This window comes from Lagenorhynchus albirostris, chromosome 4 (genome assembly GCF_949774975.1).
Source record: "Lagenorhynchus albirostris chromosome 4, mLagAlb1.1, whole genome shotgun sequence".
NCBI classification, from domain to species: Eukaryota; Metazoa; Chordata; class Mammalia; order Artiodactyla; family Delphinidae; genus Lagenorhynchus; species Lagenorhynchus albirostris.
The window spans coordinates 125,467,507-125,483,708 of record NC_083098.1 but is presented as its reverse complement, the minus strand read 5'-3'; the positions used below and the strand labels follow the sequence as shown (position 1 = coordinate 125,483,708).

The 16,202-nt window shown below is 35.8% G+C and overlaps 1 pseudogene; it reads right to left on the bottom strand.

Moving 5' to 3' along the window:
- Positions 1 to 388: 388 nt before the first annotated feature.
- LOC132519477 (spindle and kinetochore-associated protein 1-like) lies at positions 389 to 1,514 on the bottom strand (annotated as a pseudogene).
- Positions 1,515 to 16,202: the final 14,688 nt, after the last annotated feature.

The following is a 16,202-nucleotide window of genomic DNA, read 5'->3' as shown; positions in this document are numbered from 1 at the left end:
TATCATTAGTGGAATTTAGACACTAATGACCTTTACTTCTAAAGAGCCTGGATGTCCTTGATCTCATCTTCTTGAACTTTGACTTTTATTATCACATCTGCACCTGTCTTCCTGGGGTTGGCAGCACTGTCACTAAACACCAAAACTAAATATGAACATTTTTTAGTTCCATTGTATGCCTAGAACAGAGGCTTACGTGGTAGGTGATTAAATATTTACTGTAAGAAAGTGGATTTTAAAATATACATTATTTAAGTTTTATTTTTACAAGAAACAAACAAGAAAATGAAAAAGCTAAAGAAATTATATATAAAGAAATTACATGTAAGGAAACAATAGGAATAGCTTCTATCTCTACCGTTGGCTGGTTCAGAAGCTCAAAAGGGCCTTATGTTATAACATATCGGGTAAGTCCTCCCCCTCGGACCTCTGATAGCCTCCAGCAGTGTTGTAAAATATTCAGTGTTACGTGAAACCTCTTTTCAACTTTCAAAGCCGTCAACTCCTTTATGTCAGCTTCCACTACAAAATAATGGTCTTTGGTTTCCTTCATTTCTTCATCAATAAATCTGTGATAGAGACTTCTGGCCACAGAACTCATAGACTTTTTTGGTTGATGTAGGATCTTATATTTACTAACTACTGCCTTGTTGATTTCTTTTTTAAAAAAAATTTATTTGTTTATTTTTGTCTCCATTGGGTCTTCATCGTTGGGTCTTCGTTGCTGCACGTGGGCTTTCTCTAGTTGTGGTGAGCAGGGGCTACTCTTTGTTGCAGTGCGTGGGCTTCTCATTGCAGTGCCTTCTCTTGTTGCAGAGCACGGGCTCTAGGCACGTGAGCTTCAGTAGTTGTGACACACAGGCTCTAGAACACAGGCTCAGTAGTTGTGGCACACGGGCTTAGTTGCTCCATGGCATGTGGGATCTTCCCGAACCAGGGATCAAACCTGTGGCCCCTGCATCGGCAGGCAGGTTCTAACCACTGCGCCACCAGAGAAGTCCCTGCCTTGTTGATTTTTTTTAATAACATCATTAATTTGACAATAGGTTAGGTTATGTCGTTAATTTGACAATAGGTTAGGTGGGATTTCATGTACACAAGAATGCCATTAAACTCATCAGAAGTTATAAATGACATTTCTTTAATATTTCTTTGCTCTTTGGGGGGCTTCTTTGTGGGTGCAGGTTCCTCATCTTTGACTGGTTGTTCAGGGTCAAGATCTGATCCATTACAAAGTTCTGGGTTACTTGAGGCAAATGGGAAGGAATGTTTTCTTTGAGATGTTCCACATCTTTACAGTCTTCTCCAAGAGGTTCAAAGAGTTCCTTGAGTGAATTGTTGGTTTGTTCTTGATACTGAATTTCCAATTCCAATTTATTTAGAAGTTCATTTACTGCAATGATCTCATCTCCTATTTTAATACAGTCCACAATTTCTCAATGACGGGTTTTTTTAATATTTCCAATCTTTTCATTAATATGAGAGCATAATTGTACCAGAAATGAGGAGGCCATCCTTTAAGCCTCTAGTGCGGGTCCAGGAGCAAAGCGCCTACTCAGTGGTGTCACGAGGCGCCGAGACCCCTCCAGTCTGTGCCGCAAGCCCAGGATCAGGAGACCCAACTCAGGGAGTGAAATTCAAACTGCCCCTGGGACTCGGTGCAGAGCAAGCGCACATCAGCGCCCCAGGCAGGCTGCTCAGGGGTCGCGCGCGTTTCCACCTCTTTTTCAAAATAAACAATTATATTTAAATTAATAAATCTGTGCTCCCTGTTTCACCCATTCTGCAATTCATATACGATCTCCATATTAAAGCCTTCTTTATTTCTTCCCTTTCCCTGAAAGATAACAGGGCCATGTCTTGTCTTTATATCACACTCAGTGTTTATGATGGGTGAGCACACGGTAGGTAGGTCCTTAATAATTAATTGATAATGGATCTTATACCTTTCTGGGATGGGGCATCAGTATTTATCTAGACATGTTGTCTTCAGGAGCAATGACATTTCTTTTACTTGTGAATCCCAATGTGCATTTAATGAATAAAATATTTATTTAAGTCCTTCTATGGCTTTGGAGAACGTTCTAGAATATCCTCTAAGAGTATATAGAAGAAAATGTGCTTTTTTGGCAAATTCTGATTTTGGGGGGATGGGGGAGGTGAGACCTATATATCCCCTTAGTCCTTTACTATCTTTATTTTGACTCAGTTATTTAAATTTTTAAAATTATATAAGTTATAGGTGTATAATATAGTGATTCACAATTTTTAAAGGTTATACTCCATTTATAGTTATTATAAAATATTTTTTATATCCCCCCTTGTTGTACAACATATCCTTGTAGCTTATTTTATACATAATAATTTGTACCTCTTAATCCCCTACTCCTATATTGCTACTACAATTATTCTTATATATTATCCCTACTTAGTTATTTTTTATCTTATAAAATTCTAGGTATCTAAAAATAATGAATAATGCACAGTCTAATATCATGAAAATCAGAAGCAATGCTTATTTTTAATTATTATTTTATAGAATAGTATGTAGATACTGAAAATTTAAGTAATGAAAATGTGAAAGCTAAAACATTCTATTAATTAATCCAGATACATTATTTCTATCTATAGCAAACACAGAAATCTTTTCTTTAAAATTTATTTTTATTTTACTTTAATCTTTTAATAGACTATTTTTTAGGGTAGTTTTAGGTTCACAGAGAAATTGAGTGGAAGACACAGAGATTTCCTGTATATCCTTTGTCCCCACATGCACAACAGCCTCCCCACTATCAAAATCACATACCAGAGTGGTACACTTGTTACAGTCAATGAACTACATTGACACATCATTATGTTTAGCTTTGAAAAACTGCCAAAGTGTTTACCAAAGTGGCTGTACAATTATGCATTCCCATTAGCAATGAATGGGAGTTCCTGTTGCTCCACACACTTGCCAGCATTTGGTGTTGTTAATCTTCTAAACTTTTGCCATTCTAATAGTTGTGTAGTGGTATCTCATTGTTTTAATTTATAAATTCTTAATGACATATAATGTTAAACATCTTTTCATATGCTATTTTGTCACCTGTATATTGCCTTTGGTGAAATGTCTGGTCAAATTTTTGGGCTATTGTTTAATTTAGTTGTTTTTCTTATTGCTGAATTTTTTTTTTTTTTTTGCGGTACGCAGGCCTCTCACTGTTGTGGCCTCTCCCGTTGCGGAGCACAGGCTCCGGATGCGCAGGCTCAGCGGCCATGGCTCACGGGCCCAGCCGCTCCGCGGCATGTGGGATCTTCCCGGACCGGGGCATGAACCCGTGTCCCCTGCATCGGCAGGCGGACTCTCAACCACTGCGCCGCCAGGGAAGTCCTTATTGCTGAATTTTAAGAGTTCTTTGTATATTTTGGATAATAGTCCTTTGTCAGATAAATCTTCTGCAAATATGTTCTCCTGGTCTGTGTCTTGTCTTCTCCTGTTGTTTACTTTTTCTTTTGTGAATATTGACAGATTGTTTCTTTCAAGGAATCGGTCCATTTAATCTGTGTTACCAAATATTTGAGCCAGAGCTGTTCATACTTTTTATTATTCTTTTAATGTCCATGGGACCTCTAGTGATGACTCCTTTTTCATTTCCAATATTAGTAATTTGTATCTTCTCTCTTTTCCTCTTAGTTATCCTGGCTAGGTCTCATCAAATTTATTAATCTTTTCAAAGAACTAGCCTTTGTTTGTGTTGACTTTTCTCTGTTGATGTCCTGTTTTCAATTTTATTGGTTTCTGTTCTAATTTTTATTCTTTATTTTAAATGTTTTTTAGTTTCCTAAGGTGGAAGCTTAGATTACTGATTTTAGATCTGTCTTCTTTCTTTATATATGTATTCAATGCTATGCATTTCTCTCTAAGCTCTGCTTTCCTTGCATCTCACAGTAAGTTGTGTTTCCATTTTCATTTTGTTCAAAATATTTTTAAAATTTCTCTTGAGATTTCTTATTTGACTCATGTATTATTTAGAAGTGTGTTGTCCAACCCCCAACTATTCTGGGATTTTCCAGCTATTATTCTGTTATTGATTTCTAGCATAATTCCATTGTGATTTGAGAGCAGACATTGTATAATTTCTGTTCTTTTAAACTTGTTAAGGTGGGTTTTATGGTCCAGAATGTGGTCTCAAGTGAGTTTGAGAAGAATGTCTGTTCTGCTGTGGTTGGATGAAATAGTCAGTAAATGTCAATTATATCAAGTTGATTGATGGTGATATCAACTTAGTTCAACTAAGTCCTCACCGGTTTTCTGCCTGCTCAATCTGTCCCTTTCTGATAGAGGGGTGTTGAAGTCTCCAACTCTTGTGGCAGAATCATCTGTTTCTCCTTGCAATTTATCAGTTTTTGCCTCACATATTTTGATACTCTCTGGTTAGGTGCAAACACATTAACAGTTGTTATGTCTTCTTGAGGAACTGACCACTTTTTCATTACATAATGCCCCTGTTTATCCCTGACAAGTTTTCTTGCTCTGAAGTCGGCTCTGTCTGAAATTAACATAGCTGCTACTGCTTTCTTTTGATTAGTACGAGCATGGTATATCTTTCTCATTGATTTACTGTTCATCTTTATGTGTCTTCACTTTTAAAGTGGGTTTCCTATAGACAACATATAATTGGGTCTTGGTTTTTGTTCCACTTAAAAGACAATCTCTGTCTTTTAATCAATATGATGAGACTACTGATGTTTAAAATGAGTATTGCTATAATTGGAGTATTATCTACCATATTTGTTACTGTTTTCTATTCATTGCCCTTATTCTTTGACCCTATTTTTGTCTTTCACTCTTTTTCTGCCATTTGTGGTTTTAATTGAGACTTTTACATGATCTCATTTTCTCTTCTTCCTTAGCATATTAGTTATACTTGAAAAAAAATTTTTTCAGTGGTTGCCCAGAATTTGCAATAATTTACAACTAATCCAAGTATACTTTCTGATAGTATTATACTACCACCTCACAGATAGTGTGAGTGCCGTATAATAACAAAATAATCTTAATTCTTCCCTCCTGTCCCTTATTTTATTGCTGTCACTCATTTACTTACACATAAGCAGACAGGTGCATATATGTGTGTGTATATATATATATATATATATATATATATACACATATACACACACATATACGTATGTATATATATATATTTGAATACATTGTTGCTATTATTATTTTAAACAAATGTTAGATCAATTAAGGATAAGAAAAGTGCAAGTTTTAATTTTTTTATATCTTTACTGATTCCTTCTCCAGTGCTCTTTTTTGTCTTTATGTAGATTCAGGTTTCTGATCTATATCATTTTCCTTCTCTGTGAAGAACTTCTTTTCACATTTCTTTCAAGGCAGGTCTACAGGCAACAAATACCCTTAATTTTCATTTGTCTGAGAAAGTTTATTTCTCCTTCACTTTCAAAGGGTAATTTTGTAGGGTAAGGAATTCTAGGTAAATGTTTTGTTTTGCTTTGTTCTTTTCCTTATGCTTTAAGTATTTCACTCAACTCTCCTTTCTTGGCGTTGTTTTGCAGAAGTCCGGTGTAGTTATTATCTTTACTCTTGTATAGATAACATGTCTTATCCTCTGGCTTCTTTCAAGATGTTTTCTTTATCTTTGCTCTTTTGCAGTTGGAATATATGCCTAGGTGTAGATTCTTTTTAATCTTTTAGTTTGGTGTCTAACATTAATTTTGGAATATTTTGTCATGGTTGCTCAAGTATTTCTTCTTTTCGTTCTTTTTTTCTCCTCCTGGAATTCCGTTTAGGTCTATGTTACACTTTGGTAGTTGTCTCTTAGCAGAATGAGACCTGTGATGGATTTCTGATCTCTAGAACTGTATAGGAATAGATTTGTGTTATTTTAAGTCACTAAGTTTGTGATAATTTGCCACAGCAGCAATAGTATTTTGACAATTGCTCTTACCATATTTACATTTTTCTTTCTCTTTGATCCAGATTTTCCTTTTCTAACCTACTTTGCCTACATCTTTTATTTTAACTGACTTAAATGCTTCCCCAGAAAAAGATAATGCTGGTAATAAATGAACAAACAAAACAGTGCAGCATACTGTCCAGGATCAGATCATATAAAATGTAAAAGTTGTACTAAGGCAAACAATTTTAAAATGCTGCTTAATAAATCAAGAGTCTTATTTTAGATAACTGAGAGATTTTCAAGTAAGAAAAATGCCATCATGCTGTGTTGTTAATCAAAGACATCTCTATGAAAACTTTAGTCAAGCTCTTCTCTGAAAAAGGTGAAGAAAGTGACTTGGTGAAGAGATAAAGAGGAGCTTCTAAATGTCATTCTCTGGAGAAGTTGCTCCACTTGGGCAAAACAATAATGAGGACTGGTTACTCAGGTGTAGATGAAATAAGAGTTAAGGAGACCATATGATTTATCATCCACACTCAGATACCTTTGAAAGTAAAAGGGGGCACTATTAATAATTAAGCCAGGTAACAAGCATAACAGTGGTGAAACTAGGAAAACTGGGACCTATGATTCATCTAATTGAGGAGACTAGCCTTACTGAAGGAAAATAATATGTCTTAAAAAGAATGCAAATAATGAATATTAGGATTAGACATTGTAGTGTTTAAAAGTACAAGCTTTAAAGCCTGAGAATCTGGGTTCACTACTTACCATCATTAGTTCCCCATCTGTAGAATGGGGAGTAAAAGTGATTATTTCATTGTGATGTTATGATGATTGAATGACATAATGCACATGGAGTTTTTACATAGTGTCTGACCCAGAGCAAGTGCTCAAGAAATATCATTTTCCCTCTTTCTCCTTACTAATAGTGACATTATTTGTCAAATGTGGTAAAGTAATAAAATGAAAGTTTAAGTAGGAATGGTAAAGTTGGTTGTCAGTGGGGTTTGGGCAATAATAATATGTGTTTGATCTGTTACAGGAGTCTAAATTTAAAAGTAAATTGCTAGGTGGTTGAGATATAAAACAAGACAATATATCTCCCCTTAAGAAATATAATTTCCTCGTCTTACAGTCACTGAGGGCCTAACACACGCTAGGTACTGTGCTAATCATGGAGTACAACTTAGATGGATAAGATGTGGTATGTCTTTCTTAGTTGAAATTCTCAGTATAATATTTCTATATTTCAGATTTTTCTATTGGTGGGATCAGCAATGTGAACGTTACAAAAGGGTAAGACCATTCTCTGCTGTAAGCTCTGATAGGACAGTTCCTGTGTCTATTTGCCACACTGCTGTGTGTGCAGAGTAGAGTGTGGTGTCTGGCTCACAGTAGTTGCTCCATAAGTAAGTGGTTGAATAAATTAAAAATATATAAATTTCACTACTGAAATCTTATAACCACACTGAAAGGAAAACTATTTCTCTACTAGTCACAACATTTCTGACATCAAATGTACGGTTTTCCACACCAAGCACTTCTGACATTAACTACCTAGAGTTAGTGCAGATCCCACAGGTTGAGGGATCAGTCCTCCAAGACTACACCTCACTTCAGATGCCAATCATACATGGTGGGTCCCCAGGTTATTTACACTGCTGTCCAACTTGGCGGCAGATCAGGGATTCCCATAGTCCCCTTCTCAGGTTTGATAATTTGCTATAATTGCTCACAGAACTCAGGGAAACACTTCTGTTTACAGGTTTATTACAAAGGATATAATAAAATATACAGATAAGCAGTCAGATGAAGAGGTACATAGGGCAAGGTCTGGAAGGGTCCTAAGCACAGCTTCTGTTCCTTTGGAGCAGAGTGTTCTACCCTCCAGAAACGTGGGTCTGTTCATCAACTTGCAGGTTCTCTGAACCTCATAATTTAGGAATTTTTGTGGAGGCTTTATCATGTAGGCATAATCGATTATTAACTCAGTCTCCAGCCTCTCTCCCCTCCATGGAGGATGGGAGTTGGGGCTGAAAGTTTTAAGCTTCTAGTCATGGCTTGGTCTTTCTGGTGACCATCCCCCATCTCCAAACTACATAGGGACCCCCAGTCACCACACATCTCCTTAGTGTGCAAAAAGACACTTATCACTCTGGAGATTCCAAGGGCCTTAGAAGTTATTTTATCAGGAACTGAGTTTAAAAGACCAAATGTTAGAACAAAAGATGCTTTTAGTACCCCTGTCACTCAGGAGATGACCAGGATTTTACGGGACTCTGTGTTAGGAACTGGGGGAAGGACCACTGTATATATTTCTTATTATTTCACACATACCTTTTTATTTCAGTATAGAATAATGAGCACTCTATTGTTAAGATCCCATACAAGAGACATTGAGAGATGGCAACATTTTCTACAAGTTGATTTAAGAGGAAATACTATAAATACTATCACTAGAATTCTTTTATTTTAATGGAGAAATCACTCCAATAGAACAATTTATATATTCTATCCACAGATATTAGTGAAAACATAATCTTGACTCTCGGTGAATATTATTTATAATCCTTATAAAATAGCATATGGTTAAGTACTTGAGAATATTGTAAAAGAAGATTTCAGTGTTCACTTAAAGATACAAGATTTCAGTCTCAGACCTGATTTTATATTTATTTATTATTATTATTATATATATATATATTTTAATTTATTTTATTTATTTATTTTTGTCTGCATTGGGTCTTTGTTGCTGCACGTGGGCTTTCTCTAGTTGTGGCGAGCGGGGGCTACTCTTCATTGCGGTGTGCGGGCTTCTCATTGCGGTGGCTTCTCTTGTTGTGGAGCACAGGCTCTAGGCACTCAGACTTTAGTAGTTGTGGCACGTGGGCTCAGTAGTTGTGGCTTGTGGGCTCTAGAGCGCAGGCTCAGTAGTTGTGGTGCACGAGCTTAGCTGCTCTGCCATACGTGGGATCTTCCTGGACCAGGGTTTGAACCCGTGTTCCCTGCATTGGCAGGCGGATGCTTAACCACTGTGCCACCAGGGAAGCCCCTGATTTTATATTTAAATCACATCAGAGAGATGCTTAGAGATATAATAAATAATGAAGAGCTAGTTCATTTTATAATGTTTTAATCTTTACCATCAAGATTAAATATAGGCCAATAACAACTTATTTCTTATTTTTAAAAAGTAGTAAAAAAATATATAATTGAAATTCTTCACTATTTTTTATTAGAATAATGCTTTTTTCCCTTGTCTGATATTACTTCAGGATAATAAAATTTGTGTGGTTTTGGTTTATACAATAAAATTCTTAATGCTCATGAAGGACATAAAGAGAGTACAGGCGATGGAGTCAGAGAGATGAGGATGAGATCATTAGAGATTTATGGGAAGTTATGAGAACTTTGGCTTTTATTCTGAAATCAATGGGAAGTCATTGGAGAGTTTAAGCAGAGTGACAGAATCTTAAGTATTAAAAAGATCATTCTACATGCTGTGTTGTAAACAGATTATAGGAATGTAAGGTGTAAAACAGAGTGAACAGTTATCACTTGACATGGGATAGAAAGACTAGAGGTGATAAGAAGTGATCTTAATTTTAGATGTATTTTTAAGGTAAAGCTGTCATTTTTTTTTTTTTTTTCTTTTTGGAAAGATAGCTCTGAGGTATGAGAGAGGAGTCAGGGACCATTCCAAGGTGTTTGGACTAAGCAGTTGGATAGATGAAGTTGCCATTTACTACCAAAAGAAGTTTTTTTTTCAGGATTGTGTGGATATCAGGAGTTTAAGTTTCAGATGACTATAAGGCATCCAAGCAGAATGGAGATAGATGTATGAATTTGGAGTTTAGAAGATAGATCAGAATTAGAAGTATGTTTGTGAGTCATCAAGATACAGATATATTTAAAGCCATGATACCAAATGATATCATCAAGGTAGTGTAAATGCAAGCACAGAAGTGAGGTAGTTACCAGAGAGGGATTTAGGATTAAGAGAAGAATTTTGGTTTGGGTTTGCTTTATAATTAGTATGATCCAGTAGAGATGGAAAAAAACTTACCATGCAGTAGTGACAATTGCTGGAAACATATAAGAGACTGGGATCCAGTTCTCAAAGAGAAGTCTTGGCATTATACAGGATCAAGGTAGTTTGGTTGTTATACATCAAAACTAAGAGTTGATATTTTGTGTCCTTTTAAATTTTAGCCATTCTGGTGGTGTATAATGGTATCTAATTTTGCTTTCAATTTACATTTCTCGGCTGTTTATGAGGTTGAACACTTTTTCATATGTTAGTTGTCCATTTGGATTTTCTTTTTTCTAGTGGATCCATTCATAAAACTTGAAGGCAAATAAATAGGAAGGAAAATCAGAGCATTAGAGGCTGTAGGACAACATCAGAGGATCTAACATGTGGGTAATTGAAGTTCCAGAAGAGAGAAACAGGTAATTTGATCACATAAAAACTGAAAAGTTCCCCAAATTTTTGAAAGATATTAACCCACATATCCAAAAAACTTAGTGAACCTGAAGCAAGGTAAATACAAATTTAACCGCACTTAGAGACATCATGTCAGACATGTGAAGATGAAGGATAAAAAGAAAACAGAAGAAAAAATATGAAAGGCAACCAGATAAAAAAGATGTTACCTTCAATGGAAAAGCAATAGGTGCTTACTTCTCATCAGAAACAGTGACATTGTAATATACAGTGCATACCAGAGGATCTATTTCTTGAGGTTACAGAGGAAACCTTTTCATAATCAAAAGTATAATGGAGCTTTGACCAACAATTTCTACAGCAACTAGTCCAGGAGCCAAAACACAACCTCTGCAATAATCAGCCCAGAGCAATCGGGACTTTGCCAGTGAGTGCCAGCTTCCCTGTTTCCAAATCAGGATCAGCCAGAGGGCCAAATACATTCCCTAACAATCACATAAGAGGCCCCATTTTGAGTCATCCTACCTCCATCTTTCCCATGCCAACAGCCTTTACTTAAAATATAACTAAAGCCTTTTGGTTCACTATAAAGCCTTCCAGCTTCCCTGTCTGCCTTTGAGTTTGTGTCAAATGCAACTTGTATTAGTTTCCTATGGCTGCTATAACAAATTACCACAAATTTAGTGGCTTAACACAGCACACATTTATTATTTTACAGTTCTGGAAGTCAGAAGTCCAAAATGGGTCTTATGGAACTAAAATAAAGGTGTCAGCAGAGCAGTGACCCTTCTAGAGATTCTAGGGAAGAATCCATTCCTTGTCCTTACCAGCTTTTACACACTGTCCACATTTCTTGACTTGTGGCTACATCACTCTGACCTCTGCTTCTGCTGTCCCATCTTTCCTGACTCTGACTCTCTTGCCTCTCTCTTATAAAGACCCTTGTGATTACATTCACTCCACCTGTATTATCCAAGGTAATTTCCTCATCTCAAGGTCCTTAAGTTAATCATATCTGCACAGTCTGTTTTTCCATGTAAGGCAACATATTCATAGGTCCCAAGTATTAGGCATGGACATCTGTGATGGTTAATTTTATGTGTCAATTTGACTGGGCCACAGGGTCCCCAGACATGTGGTCGAACATTATTTTGTGTGTGTCTGTGAGAGAGTTTTTGGATGAGATTAACATTTGAATCAGTGGATTTAGTAAAGCAGATTGCCCTTCCTAATGTGGATGTTCCTCATCCAATTAGTTGAAAACTGAATAGAACAAGAAAGATGAGTCAGAGGGAACTTCTCTGGCCTTACTACTCAGCTGGGACATCAGTCTTCTCCTTTGTTTGGACTAGAACTTATGCCACTGGCTCTCCTGGGCCTCTAGCTTGCCAACCACAGATCTTGGGAATTCTCAGCTAATTTTGTATAATAATCTCTTGTTTACTGAGATTCCTCATTATAATCTCTTTATATATATAAAGACACACACACAGACACTACATATATAGTATACAATTACATATAGTATCAGTTGTAGATATGTATGTATATATATCTATACACACACAGAGTCAATTCTATTTATTTATGGTAGTTAAGTTCTATAAAATTTTCATGAACATTGAATTAGCCAGCATGAAACTATTGTCCTTAGGGGAAACAGAGGGTTAGGCTCCTTCCTGTGAGCCTCTGGTCACAAAATTTTTATCAACCAAACAACATATATCCTTGTTTTATGTGTGCTTCTGTTTATAGATACCTTATTTAATATACATTTCTTACAAATAATTAATTCCATGTTTTTTGAATGATTTAAAGCCAGAGGCTTTGGAAGCCATTTGTGTTATACGGGTTAATTTGCCAAAATCCTTGTAAGTCTCATCAGCTTTGAAAATCTACTCTTCTGTAGATCACTTAGCAGATGTTTTAAAATTTCTTCTGCCAATCTCCTGATCTGAACCTGTTTTGCTTGCAAATTTAACATTTTCCTTACCATATCACCACTTGAAATGTGAGACAGCCAGCAGTAGCAAAGAAGGATTTACCATTTTCCAGGGTAACATGACTATGATTTTCTTTGGCTTTGAGCCTCACAACAGTACTGTCCACTATGTGTTCTTTTTTTTTTTTTTAATTTAGTCATCATCTCATGAATCCACAAATTTAGCTGCTTTTCCATAGCTTCATCACACACTATAGATGTTATTTTAGCACTTTCTGGAGCATTTTACATACAAATGGGCAATTTTTTTCTTCCTTTCTCTGAATGCTCTATATTGTTGATTCATTAACATTGAACTCATGGTTACAGTGCTATAATTCATGCCTGAATGAAGCTTATCCAACACATATATTTTCTCTGTAAGGCACATCACAGCCTTCTTGCACTTAGGAACACTATATAGTACTTCAGCACTACGCTTTACGGTCATTTTAAACAGAGAACTCTTCAACAAAAGGTACAATCCCCCCCAAAATGTGGTTCTAAATAAGCCATGAAAAAGATATTTGTTTATATATGAGATCTGAAACAAGATGGAAGTGTCACCTTGTTTGATCTCGGCTGGGAACAAGCAGGTCAGTCAAGACAAAATTTTACAGCTCTACACATGTCTATGAAAGTGCTGCAAGTATTTATTTTGGGGTTATAGATAAATTTTAGTGGGTAGACAAATTCACAAATACAGAATACACAATAATTAGAATTGGCTGTTGAAGGGGTGTATATGTGCATTTCTGAATTATTCTTGAAATTTATATGTAAATGTACTCACAGTGTCATTGAGGTCAAATCATGTGATTATTTCTGCATTTCTGAGAAAAGACCTCTACCTCTCCACCTCTCCATCTCAGTAGTAAGCAAAGTAGACAAAAATCTCCGATCTTATGGAGTTTGCATTTGGTGGCATGTTAAGTATTGGCATATTAGATGAAACTTATAAGGCCTGGATATGAATATATTAATTTTAACAGTTCCTGTAATATTTTGCATTTCATTTTTCTTACCTTCCTAAATTTCAATATATACTTCCTTACTCTGCCTTGGTAAAGCCTGCCTCTCACAACTGATTACACATAGTTTGAAGATCTAATCAATCTTAGACCTGCTGATGGAGAACAGGTCCCCAAAGATTGATATGCTGCTGAGAAGTGGCATGCTGTTTCCTTCCCTTGGAACACTTCAGCTTGTCCTTAATCCTTTGCAGAACTGACTGCTGACAAGGTGGTTTATTAGAGCTGATCCTAAGCACAGCTTGCTATCTTCAAAAAAAAATTAAAAGATAAACTTGCACTGAGAAAAAGTCCTATCATCAATTAGGTTGGCAGTCAGCTTATTCGTATTAGTCAGTGTTCTCAGGTGTGATTTGCTATTTTTATTATTACTCATCACGTATCTGTTAATTTTTTCTCAGGCCAAACACAAAGACTAGAATTGTGCATGGAAGTTTGTAAGTTTTAAATTTTCTTCTCCTTTATGGGCATAATGTGTACCTAATATGTAGGGATGGGAAAAGCAAACCAAAATTTAAAAAACTCCAAAGGTCAACCAGGTATATCTAGTCAAGTGATTAGGACTGGGGGAATGATAACATTTTATACTGTGTAAAGTAAATTTAATGGTAGAGATTATGTATACACTACTAGGTATTCAATGAAATATTCGTATGCTTAGTGAAACCAACACAATCAAAATATTTTCTCCTTCCATCTCTTCTTTGAATGAAACCCAAATCTGCTGTTTATCATAAACCAAAGCTTTGTTGTACAGTGACAAGATTTCAGATTTCCATTTTATAGTTTCATTCAATTACCAAAAAGTGTTGTTGAAAAATTATGACTATCTAAAGATAGTCAGCAAATGGATAATACTGGAAACACGAGTATTTCCTGCTAAAACACCTCAGAAAAATACTATACATCATCATTTTATTCAGCTTAATTTATCCATAATTATGCTGTGCTTAAAAATAAGAGTATTTTCTAGTAAATATTTTATTCTTAAAAAAATCCCTATGTAGATTGTTTTCAGCATATAATCTTTTCAAATTAATACTGATGAATCTTGACAAAATACTAACTATATCAGTTATCTGTTTTTTTTATAAATAGAGGCTGCACTGCTTTGATTTCGAGCAGTAGTGAATCAGAATAATGGTGGTATATTTTTTCTGACTGTATTTTGCAGTCTCATAAATTATTAATATTTTTATTGCCCCCCCAAAAAAACTAAACAAAACTTTACTAGCCAGAAAATCTGCATAAGTCATAGTGCCCTGCTATTAGACTCTTTATTTGTCAGTAATGATACTTTTTGTATCTATCACACCTTAGGATTTCAAAATTCTTTCACATATACGATTCACCACATTGTAGCTTTCAGAAGAAATAAACTATGAAAAGTTCATTCAAAGTAAAAGTACAATCAATTAATCAGGTGGATAGCCTAGCACAATCTAATAGAGATATTAGGTTGCAGTTACAAAGGACCTGGAACTCTTGGGCAACTTCTTTCATTTCAGTATGCCCTTTTCAACAGAAAAAGAGTTTTGTGGGGTATTTTTTTCCCTCAACATCTAATTCCCATGGACACAATAAATCCCAGCTAAAACATTCATGTGAAGTGTTTAGATTTTCTTCTGTAAAACATACAACATGTGCATTTTTTTCTGGTCATAGCCAAATAATTTGATACACCTCCAGCTTTACCTTTATTGTTAATAAGTGTGTCTACTTTACAGCAACGTCTCAAATCTTGTTTATCTGAGTTATCCTCACCTATTTAATTGGCAGCAGTTCTAGACTTTTCTCAGGATCTCCTCTTAAAATATTTTTAAGAATTCCCATGCACGTTTACATGTTGCCCAGATACCTGTTAGACACCTTGCAGTACTGGCCTCCTGTCTTGGTTTGTTCCTTCATGGCATCTCCCCTTGCCAAGGATGCTGAGCATAGCCTAGTGTCACACTGTACATTTGTCAGTGTTCGCAGTGGTATCAAGGCCGGTGCTCAGTCAGGTCTCCTCTTTCTCTTCATCCCCAGGAGCCTTCACAGGGAGACTTGCCATCTTCTCTTATTTCAGCCTTCCATGGGACACCCCCCTCCCCATAGTTAATATTGGTTAATTTGTTTCCCACCGACTTTCTAAACTCTGTACAAACTAGAGATGTGCCTAGATTTTGTGTTAAATGTCCCTGAATAGTTCGTGACTTGTAGACATTTCTCAAACCTTGTCAGTGGGTTGCATGGTAGGTCTGTCTAGGACACAGGGAAGATATTTAGTGGATTGTGTTGCCTAACTCCACTAGCCCTCCTAAGTTTTTTGTTCTCTGAGCCTGCACAAAGGGTCTTTGCATGTGAATTTCTCTCAAATAGTCTAAAAATATCGTACTCTAAAATGAAACCACATGTTGTCTTCAGGTCCTGAACTCAATGTTACTCTCTTCTCAATCTAGTCAATTCTGCATAGGTAACTTCAATTACTATTAGTGTTAGTAAAGAAAGCTCCAAATGTGCCAAACATTTTGAGAAAAGTACAGTTTGGCTTAGGTCAGTGACCTTAATGTTAGTGTACTGTGTTTGTCCTCAGACTCACTGTAACTCAATTGATAATATTTTTAGATGAAAATAGCCTAAATTTTAGGACCTTGATTTTTCTTCAACCATCTATCTACATCCATTCCTGAAAATAGAAATGCATATAATGCAAGCGAAAGGAAAAATGATATCAATTATGTTAAAAGTTGAAAGAAGTGATTAAAAAATTTTATCATGAGTTTTTTTGTTTTAAATCACACTGAGTTAGAAAGTATTATGTAGGACAGAAAGACACCTTTATGAGA